This window comes from Petaurus breviceps, unplaced genomic scaffold (assembly GCF_028583685.1).
Source record: "Petaurus breviceps papuanus isolate PSGF00001 unplaced genomic scaffold, PetGlider_PUasm1.0 38, whole genome shotgun sequence".
In the NCBI taxonomy this organism is placed as follows: domain Eukaryota; kingdom Metazoa; phylum Chordata; class Mammalia; order Diprotodontia; family Petauridae; genus Petaurus; species Petaurus breviceps.
Genome location: NW_027186304.1, coordinates 22,265,917 through 22,275,060, shown reverse-complemented (window position 1 = coordinate 22,275,060; position 9,144 = coordinate 22,265,917). Strand labels below are relative to the sequence as shown.

The 9,144-nt window shown below is 38.7% G+C and overlaps 1 pseudogene; it reads right to left on the bottom strand.

Annotated features, from left to right (window-relative positions):
• Window positions 1-5,944: 5,944 nt before the first annotated feature.
• On the bottom strand, window positions 5,945-6,984 carry LOC138170025 (fructose-1,6-bisphosphatase 1 pseudogene; annotated as a pseudogene).
• Window positions 6,985-9,144: the final 2,160 nt, after the last annotated feature.

Genomic DNA, 9,144 nt, shown 5'->3' with positions numbered 1-9,144 from the left:
TGAGACCTTTATCAAAGAAATTTGCTACACTTTTTTTTCAAATTTCCAGATTTTCCCCCTAATTTTAGTTGCATTGGTTTTGTTTGTGCAAAAGCTTTTTAATATTATACAATAAAATTTTTCATTTTACCCATTGTTAATATATCTCTTATTTGTCATGAACTCTTTCCCAAGCCATAGATCTTACTGACAGAAGTTTCTTCTTTGCTCCCTCTAATTTGTTGAAAATATTTTTCTTTTTTAAAATTCAATTTTATTTTTAATTTCAACATCTCTCACGCTCTTGAAAAAGTAAATTGTAGATGTGACCAATGCTAGCAAGCTGCCCCCATCATACTGCTATTGTGGAACAGCTGCCATTCTTCCCTTTTCCTCTTCTTGTTCTTAGTGATTATCTAGACTGAAGAATGCTATGGAGAAAATGTTAATAATGAAGATTAAACTTAAAAATTTGTCATGTATACAACCCCTCCCTTTCTCCCTCCCAGAGACCTGGGAGTTAAACATTTATCAGTACTCCACTGGCCTTAGAAAACGGAAGATTTAGATTTGATCCTGGAAGTAATAAGAGACTTTATTAGAAAAAGAATGAGACTCAATGCACATAAGTAATATCTAACTGAAAAATGATTCTCTTAACGTAGATAACAATTAGACTTGCTAGAGAAAGAGATAATCAGATTTTCTAGACCTTACAGATTTGTAGGATACAAATATCCCTTTCATGTAGGATACATTTCTCTAAAGAGAGCAAGTGTTGAATGTGCCACAGAAGAATGTGATTAGACCTGCTCCAGGCTTGTGAATGCTGAGTTCCCAACCTGGAGTGTTTTTTTGAAGACTGAGTATTTTATGACTATGAAAATACAAATTCCATATCCCACTGAGTGAACAGAAAGTTTTCAATAAACCAGCTTTGGAGGCAGCTAGGTGGCTCAGTGAATAGAGCACTGGCTCTGGAGTCAGGAGGACTTGAGTTCAAATACAGCCTCAGACACTTGACACACTAGCTGTGTGACTTTGGGCAAGTCACTTAACCCCAATTACCCTCCAAAAAACCACCACCACCAACAACAACAACAAAACTAGCTTTAAGGAAATTAGTGTGATTCTGTGTCTTCAAATAAAATAACTATTATTTTTAAAATGGAAGGACAATTCTCATCAGGGTACAATTACAAACTGCTCACAAACTATTCAACACTTATGAACCAATGAACAGATTTTGTAGCGTAGATTTAGAGCTCAAAGGAGCTTAGAGATCACACACTGTCACCCACTCACTATTTTATTTATTTTTGTGTGAGGAAAGTGACTTGCCCAGGGTCACACAGCTAGTAAGTGTCAGGTTCTGAGGATGGATTTGAACTCAGGTCCTCCTGATTCCCAGGCTGGTACTCTATCCACTGTGCCATGTAGCTGTCCCCACCCACTCACTTCAAAAATGAGGAAGCCAAAACCTGGAGAACTGACGTCTAAGACACAAGGTATAGGCCAGAGTCCAGATTTGTGTCCTCTCCCCACCTCCCATGCCCTCCTCTTGTGCCAAATCTAGTATTCTATTGCACTATAGGTCTATTGCTGAGAGAATAAAACATGCTCTGGGAGAACCTAACTTCAGTTTTATGTGCTTTTTTTTTTCTTTTTAAATGCTAAAGCAAACTTCTAGGCTTGCTCTCTCTTGAGTTTCAAATTACAATTAATGTTTTTAATACTCTTTAACTAGGAAACTTTCCATCTTCTGTTAGTTGTTCCAAAAAGAAAGAAAGAAAATTTAATCAGTTTAAACAAATATTATTGGCTTTAATAGGGAACCACGTATCCATGGAGGAAAAGTTTACCGAAAAGAGTGTCATTCATCCTAATTTTTGAAACTTAAACACAATTTTTAAGATACTGCTAAATAAAATCGCATTATGTAATGTCTTTTCTTTCGGCATTTCTCTTCCAGTCTTCATGGGTTAGTCCGAGCTCTCTTTTAAGGAAATAAAATATAGCTCTTTTAAAAAGTTTTATTTATATGTTTTGTTTTTACATTACAAACATTTACAGATTGTTTCCACTTCATGAGGGATCTCTTGAAACATAGTAAGAGTTAAGTAAAACTAAGAATAAAGTGACCACATCTGAAAAGTGCATATAGTATTTCAAATCTGTAGCACATCTCTATTGCTCTCTGTTTTTTCAAATGTATAGACATCTATTTTCTCTCCCTCCCACTCAACTCCCTCCCCTATTCTCTATGGGGAGGGGGAAGGGGGAGAAATGATATTGTTTTTCATCATTCACTTTTTTTTTTAAAGCAATCGGGGTTAAGTAACTTGCTCAAGGTTACACGGCCAGTTATTTCTGGGTGTGGTGCTAAGTATCAGAGCCCGGATTTGATCCCAGGTCATCCTGACTCTGGGGCTGGTGCTCTTACTCACTGAGCCACCTGGCCGCCCCTGAGCAATTGGGGTTAAATAACTTGCTCAAGATTACATGGCCAGGTGTTTCTGGGTGGGTGCTAAGTGTCTGAGCCTGGATTTGATCTCAGGTCATCCCGACTCTGGGGCCGGTGCTCTTACTTGCTGTGCTACCTGGCTGCCCCATATCATTCACTTTTATAAGATTTTGAGTTTCAGATTTTTTCTCTTTCCTTCCTTCTCCTCAAGGTCCCCTCCCCAAGATGGCAAGCAATCTGATATAGGCTATACGTGTACAATTATATTAAACATATTTCTATATTAGTCCTGTTATGAAAGAAGAATCAGAACAAAAGAGAAAAACCACAAGAAAAAAAATAGTATGCTTCAATCTACATTCAGGCTCCATAGTTCTTTCTCTGGATATGGATACCATTTTTCCTCATGAGTCTTTTGGAATTGTCTTAGATCATTTCATTCTTTAGAAGAACTAAGTCTAACAAAGTCGATCATGGCCCAATGTTGTTGTTACTGTGTACAATGTTCTCCTGGTTCTGCTCACTTCACTCAGCATCAGTTCATGTATGTCTGGGAGTGATTTCTTTTAACAGATATGCAGTCAAGCAAAGCAAATTCCCTCAGTGGAGGTATATAGAAAGAAATACACCTCATTCTACCCCCCAAATCTGTCACATCTCTATCATGGATAGCATGCTTCATATCATCCTCTGGTGGCATGAATAGTCTTTGTACTGATCATAGTACTTACAGCTTTCAAAGGTTTAATGCTTTGGTTTTTGTTATCCTATAAATTGTTTTGATTCTAGTCATTTCATTCACCAGTTTATAAAAGTTTTCAAATCATTCATTTTTATAATATTGATGACTTTTTGCTTTGGAACTCACAGAAACTCTGGGGTGTGGGGAAGGATACAAGGGCTGTATTGCTTCTATTGAAGTCTGGCCTGAGACCCAGGAGACTGCAGCTGAGTTGCTTCACCTGTCACAGCTGGGCATCAACCCCTTGACACAGAAGGCCCCAATGAAACATAAGACACATTTCCTGTTTGCCCTGGGGTCCAATGAAAGCACAGCTAAGGATCTTCCCCTGTAAGGGATGTCGGGTATCAGGCCATTCATTATAGCTGTGGGAAATGCAGCTGGGGGATCACTGGAGAGAACTGACCGTGGACCACACAGTGAAAGGGGAAATCACATTCACTGCTGTCACCAGGACTGAAGAGAAAGTGAGGCTGACATTACCATTTCAGCATGTATTAGCATGCGTGTGGAGCAGCTTCTTGTTACTAGACATGAATGGCACCAGTGTAACATATACCACAACAAACAATTGCAGCACCTTGCAATTTGGCTGCACTTAAGGAAAAAAATAACAAAGCCTAGCAAAACAACCAAACAAAACCTCAGCAGTTCAGCATTCAAGGAGAACACCCTCGAATGAGAAAGCACTGTGGGTAAGGGCCTTCTTTTTCTTTTCTTTTCTTTTTTCTCATCTTTTCTTTACTTTACTTTTTTTCTCTTCTCTTTTCATTCTTCTTTTCCTCTTCATTCTTCTCTCCTCTCCTCTCCCCTTCCCCCCCGCCTGTCCTTTTTTCTCCTATCTTCTCTTTGTCCTTCTCTTCTCTTCCCCAGACTTGTAATTTCATTGGTGTGTGAAGCTCCTGGTGAGGAAACCCCACTCCCTACACCCTCCACTCCCCAAGTGTTCTGCACTTTGTAGACTTAAAGAATTGCTTGGAGTCACTCAAAGGTTAATTAACTTGTCCCAGGTCACATAGCCATTATGCTTCAGGGGCAGAACTTGAACCAATACCTTTCTACTTCAGAAATCATGCTTCTCCCATGATTCAATGATTCATTAAGGTTCAATTCTTTGTTTCTCTGTCTCTGTCTCTCTCTCTCTGTCTGTCTCTTTGTCTCTCTCTGTCTCTGTCTCTCTATCTCTGTCTCTCTCTGTTTCCCTCTCTGTCTCTATCTCTCTGTCTCTGTCTCTCTCTCTCTCTCTCTCTCTGTCTGTCTCTTTGTCTCTCTCTGTCTCTGTCTCTCTATCTCTGTCTCTCTCTGTTTCCCTCTCTGTCTCTATCTCTCTGTCTCTGTCTCTCTCTCTGTCTGTCTCTCTCTCTCTGTCTCTCTCTGTCTCTCTCTCTGTCTCTCTGTCTCTGTCTCTCTGTCTCTCTCTCTCTGTCTCTCTGTCTCTCTCTGTCTCTCTTTCTCTCTCTCTCTCTCTCTCTCTCTCTCTCTCTCTCTCTCTCTCTCTCTCTCTCGCACGCACACACACACACACAAAGTTGCCTAGTGGATACAAAGCTAGCCTCAGTCAGGTTAACCTGTCTCTGACATACTAGGTGACCTTGGAAAAGTCATTTACTTCTCTGTCTCCCAAAGCTATATGACTATAAATCAAAGATAAGGTACCAGTCTATGTTGGTAGAAGAAGTTCCAGGTCCCTATACTAATGAAATCCTAGATTGAATCCAAAAGAAATAAACCATTCCCAAACATATACCCACAATTTCAACGAATAAAAAATGTAGTGCCACTAATCTCCTTTACAAGACTAGCCTGATGTATCAGAATCCACTTATCTATTGTGACTTGAAAGTGGTAAGAAAGAGTACTCTGCCCCTCCCAAACATATCTCCACTCTATATCTTAGCACGTAAAATCTCACCATTTTAGAGATTTTGGGGGTAGGAGCTTTGTTAAGATTGCCCCATACCTCCCCTATCCTAAGCACTGTAATTAATAAAGAAAATGGAAGCAAGCTCATTGGATACAGTTCAGAAAGATACTAGACTGACTCTTGATAGGCAGGAGAGCAACAGCAGTTATCCTTTTAAGGAACAGTTCAGGAACAGCACCAACACCCACATATGATGTGCTACCGCTCATTCGCAGAGAGGGGACTCCAACCACAAAAGGGTATCTTCCCACTTCCCCTGACCTCTCCCCATCCATCATTGCTATCCCCACACCAAAAAAACACCATTTTTCTCCTTCTGTGCTGTAACAGTTCATATTTTCTCTCCACCAAAGATAGCCTAAATCATTCACTTTGATACAAACCAGCAATAGGTTAACATAGCAGGATTCAGAAACTCCCTGGAAGAATTGCTTCTTTGGTGATGAGAACCACAAAGGAAACTTTTCCTTGGACTGGAATTGTCTGCTTCTCCAACCCACAGCAGCCCATACACCTGTTACTTGATGGCTTTTATGTTTTTCTTAATCCTCTAGTAAAACACTACAATATTTTCTTTGAAAGTAATAAATATTTATTTCCACTGTTCCTTCCAGCTCCCAGAAATATCTTAGTTATTTGTCTTACTGTAGAAATGACATTTTGGTTAGTTTGTTCAATCCAATGTTTGGAAGGATAGTGGGAAATATCTGATGTTTGGGTATTGCTTGGCCTTGACAGCTTAACCATTCACAGTCGAAGTCACAGAATGTGATGTGATCTTTGGTCCTCTGGCAATTGTTTTTAGTTGTGATACCCTTTTGGCAAAATAGGCTTTTCATTTCTTAGTATGCTTTTTATAAATCTTAGAGAAACTCCTTCACATCCTCAGGCGACCCCCAAATCAGGGGTACTTTCTGATAGATTTCAGTAGGAACAATATCCAGTACTGGCTCCTTTCCTGTGGTAGCCTTTCCCCCTGCTCTTTCTATGACGAAGACTAATGGGTTGCATTCATAAAGGAGTCTCAGCTTTCCTTGGGGGTGACATTTCATTGGCTGGATACAGAAAGATTCCTCCATACACCAAGGTCCTGTGCACATCTGCAACCATGGAGCCCACATACCTTGCAATATAGGGAGCTGTATTGTCCTGAGGGTATTTCTTCTCCTGGAGGTACTCTAAGATGGAAGACTCAAAGTCCCTGGTATAGCCTTCATTGATACTGTAGATGTTGCCTCTGTTTCTGATCTGGATATCCTTATTGACTAAAATGAATTCCCCAATATCTGGGTCTAGCATAAAGCAATTGACCCCACAGTCCATAGCAATCACCATCACTGTGGCACTGCCATATAGAGCATACCCAGAGGCCACTGTATTCCGACCAGGCTGCAAAGCATCATCCTGAGAAGGCTCACCAGTTGATGTCCTTGTATAAATTCTGAAAATACTGCCAATGGACCCAAGGCAGTCAACATTAGAAGCACCGTCCAAAGGATCAAAACAGACCACATATTTCCCTCTTTTGTCTGGTTCTATTATTATGGCATGCGTGTTTTCTTTGGACACAAGGACACATGTTGCAAAGGATGACCTTAGCATGTTAATAATCAGCTCGTTGGAGAAGACATTCAGTTTCTTAACTTCTTCATCCATCACATTTGTGGGGTCAGCCATTCCATAGAGTTGGACTATTCCTGCCTTACGAACAGCGCAGGAAATGACTTTGACTGCAGTGCAGAGGCTAGTGAGCAGTTGACTCATCTGATCTGTGCCTTTGGCTTTCTTGCTTTTATCCAAGGCAAAGCGGGTCAGGGTGCTGACTTCCTCTTGGAAGGGACCCTGGTAATCCATGGTCTGGTAACCCATGCGCATTGCCTGAAGTCAGGTGCTTAAAAGAACTGGGAGCTTGGTGACAGAGGTCGTCTGTCTGTAGTCAATTTCCTACACTAGAATGGTGACTGTTAGGAAACAGCCAGTACCACAAGCGCGCAGGGCCATTGGAATGCTGCCTACACCTCGGTAAAAAGTGAGGATCCTGGGGGTAGTATGGGTGACCTAGAGAGGAATAAGAACAAGGGAGGGAGGGAGGAAGGAGAAACGACCTGTAAGACTTACTTCACAATTTAGTTTCTGTTACCTACGTTGACTTCTTAGAAGAGGCAATTCAAAGTCATTACTAGTTGGAGGATATCGTGTTTTTCAAATTGGATTGTTTTGTTTTGTTTTTGCTGTATGCTGCCAAAGCATTTAGAAAAGCCAACCCTTGGGAACAGAAGGAGTTGGGTTCAAATTCTGCTTCCGATGTATAATGGCTGTTAGGCAATCATCAAGCAATTATAAAACACTTACTATGAACCAAGTACTGTGTTAAGCGCTGGAGAGACAATAAGGCAAAAACCTGGCACAAGTGAAAGTGAAAATAAGGAGCCTCTCAAAAAATATAAAATCCCAACTGAGAGAGGATCAGAGATCTTAGATAACCCAATCTCAGAAAAGTAAATAGAACTAACTATAAAGAAACTGCCTGGGGGAGGACGGGGGCAGAGAATCACTGGTCTTGATAGATTCATAGGAGAATTCTATCCTGCTGTTAAAGAACAATTAAAATCAATATACACAAATTATTCTCAAAAATTGAGAAAGAAAGCACACTGTCAAATTCCTTTTATGAGATAAGTACATTCTATTACCTAGGTGAGAGAAAGAGAAAACAAGAGAACCATAGAACAATATTATTACATCAAAAATTAAAGAAAATCTTTTCAAACATGATACAATGATTCCTACTAGAAATCATTCATCCCAGCTAAATTGGATTTATATCAAAGATGCAAGGATGTTTAAACATTAGGATAATAATTAAGATAATTACTCTTATTCAAAATAAAAACATCCCAAAGCCACATGATCATCTCCAAAAATGCAGAGAAAACCTTTGAAAAAGTGCAATATTGATTCATGTTTTTAAAAAAAATCCCTAGAAGATATAGGTATAGACAGACCTTTTTTCAGTATCATAAAAATATCTCTATAAAACTAAAAGCTATCATCATATACAACAGGAATACACTAAAAACTTTCCCAATAAATACAAGAGTTAAGCAAGAATGCCTACTCAGCCTATCATTTGATATAGTCCTGGAAATGCTAGCAATAACAATAAAATGAGAAAAAAGTTAAAGACATAAAAATAGGTAAAAGGGAGCTAAAGCTATCCCTATTTGCCCATAATATGATGATTTATTTATAAAATCCTAGTGAATCAACAACCATACTAATTGAGAAAATTCACAGGTCCAGCAAAGTTTCAGGCTGCAAAATAAATTCTCAAAAACCTATATTATAATAAGAAAATCCAAGGGGCAATAATATAAAGGTAAATCCTATTCCAAATAACTAAAAAATGTCTAAAATATCTGGGAATTAACATAATAAAACGCACTAAATATTTAATTGCAATTTAATTGCAAAGTGCTCATTAAAGAAATAAAAGAAATAGCAACTTAGAGCAATAATATCAAATGCTCATGACTGGATAGTGCCAATATAATTTTTGAAATGACAATACTACCAAAGTTACTTTATATATTTAATGTTATATCAATTAAACTATCAAGCTATTCTTGACAGAACTCAATAAAATTATTTTTAAAATTCATTTGGAAAAATAAAAGATATAGACTAGGCATGGGGATATGACATTGAGACCACAGGTTCCCCACCCCTGATAAAGACTATCAAGAGAAATGATGAAAAGAGATAGGGATGAAGGGGGAACAAGCTTTACAGATTTAAAATTGCATTATAAAGTAGTAGTCTTCAAAATGATCTAATATAGATTAAAAAATAGAAAGCTAGATCTATTGAATAGATTAGACACGTAAAAATCAGATTCTTCAGAAACTAAATTAATGCACCTAGGGTGAGAAGGGAAATGATCTCTGACAAGGGCCTGGTATCCAAGATATAGAAACAATTTACATATCTATGTATGTAAGTCAATAAAATAGCAAATATATGTTGGCATAACTT